The sequence below is a fragment of the Apodemus sylvaticus genome, chromosome 15 (genome assembly GCF_947179515.1).
Source record: "Apodemus sylvaticus chromosome 15, mApoSyl1.1, whole genome shotgun sequence".
NCBI classification, from domain to species: Eukaryota; Metazoa; Chordata; class Mammalia; order Rodentia; family Muridae; genus Apodemus; species Apodemus sylvaticus.
This window is the reverse complement of record NC_067486.1, coordinates 34,581,642-34,583,934: the sequence shown is the minus strand read 5'-3', so window position 1 is coordinate 34,583,934 and position 2,293 is coordinate 34,581,642.

Genomic DNA, 2,293 nt, shown 5'->3' with positions numbered 1-2,293 from the left:
TACCAGACCTAAAAGAGTAAACTCTCTTTGGATAGATACCCCTTATGCTCACTCATGGGTTTTACAAGCTTTCAATGTCTGAAAAGGAGTAGTTAAGTTTCAAGTACAGACCCTCTGAATCCAACAAATTGCTCATTTAAAGAACTGAGCAATATATCAATAAATATCATCAGAATTTGATAGACACATGAAAACTGAAGGATTCAATACCTTCAGAGAATATATAATAAATAGATTGTTCATGCACTGCTAAATTGGTACCACAGATAATTCCGTTTGATAAGTTTCCTAGTTGGATCTGTTAAATAAATTAGTTTTATTATTAAAGAGAGAATTTCCACTACAAAGAACATTACAGCAGATACATGTGCATAGAACAAGATATTCTTTGAATATTTTCATAATAACTACCAGTTATAATCAAGTGCTGATCAACAGTATATATATATATATATATATATATAATGTATGCTCATTGAAAAATAACAAACTGTGAAAATTTATAGAAAATATAGCATGAATGCAGTTGCATGCATGAATCTCACATGGAAAATATTAAGTAAAAAAAAATCACATGTAAGTGCTAAATGTTTCATGATTTTAAGTATGAAACTACAAAAGCTGGTGACCCTGACCATATTGCTAAAATGAGCATTCTTGGTGAGGTGGGGTTTCGAAGAGAGCACAAAGGTATGTCTGAGAGCTGGTGCTGTACTGCCCGTGGTCCTGGATCCTGATGGGATAAACGAGTTCATTTGGTGATAATTGAGTTCTAACACTTATAATATGTGCATTCTTGTAGATCCCTTCAGTAAAAACAGAAAGTGTAAAAGTAGACGATTTGAGGATAATTAGAAAAGACACATCTGAGAGAGCATTGCACTGGAAGGTGAAACGTCTAAGAACAGATCAAGATCTGGATGACAGATGCAAGGAGCCCCACCCCCCAATCCCCAGTCCCAACCCACACACATACAAGGAGAGGGTGAGAGAGAAAGGGAGAGTGCAAGGTACAGATCCTGTTAGCCCATCGACAGTTAAGGAATTCAAAACAACTGGAATGAGCAAGAAGAAGCTAAAGGTAAAACCCAAAGAAAACAACATTTCTGAATCTTTCTACTTTCAGAGTTACTCAGAAAATGTCATTTATATTTCAAAAGCATATCTTGTAATAGCTATAGAAGCATTATGAATATCAAGTGAAAGGCTAGGACTCAGTAAAACTACAATTAGTACAGAAAATGGACACCAATATAAAACCATTCAGTCAAATATTCCTTCTGTTCTAATGCTTTTACTCTTGGGTTGATTAAAATGTTCCACCAATAATTATAATATGAAAGTTCTTCAAAGTAAGATAAATATGGAAAAGTTAATTTGTACTTTGAAAAAAATATACAATTCATACTTAAGTATGACAATGATAAAAAGAAATAAGGGGAAATATTAATATTACAATTCACAACTGGAAATAAATGAAGCCCTTAAATCTTTTTATAAAATGGTGTGTGTAAGTGTTTTGCCTGCATGTGTGTACATGCACAATGTGCATGCCTGGTGCATGCAGGCCAGAAGATGGCTTTGGATTTTTCAGAACTAGTACTCCAAGTTGAATAGGAGTCCTTTAGAAAAATAGCCAGTGCTTATAACCACTGAGCCACCTCTCCAGCCCAACTTTTTTTAAGTTATCTTTTTATGTTTTCAGCTTTCATATAACTTTGGCATTTTCCATTTTCTTATTCTCCCTCCAAACTCTCCCACATACCACCTTTCTATCTTTCAAAGACTTGGCCTCTTTCTCTTTAGCATGTTTGTGCACACATGCAAGTGGGCATATGTGCTTGGTGTATTGTGTGTGTGTGTATGTGTGTGTGTGTGTGTGTGTGTATGTATATATGTATGAATGTGGTGTCTGTGTGTATGTGTGTGAGTGTGTGCTGTGTGTTTGTGTGATAGTATTAGTTGTTTTCAGGACCATTTGGTAATGGATACCAATGGTATCGTCTTCCCTGAAGAAAACTATTTATCCCACTTGCAGAAATGCTTATTTGTCTATAATTCTTTACTAGAACTGAGGCCTTAGGCACAGAATTTGTGCTGCAGATGTATTAATTGGGACTAGGCTCTACAACTCTGCATTCTGCTTGGTGGTGTTTTTCTCTAATGGTCTCTATCTGTTGCAAAGAAAAGTTTTCTTGATGAGAACTACACTTATCTGTGGGTATAAGGATAAAAATTAGGAATGCTTTTAGGAATTATGCAGGTTTAGTGATGATCCAGCTGTAGGGTTTTC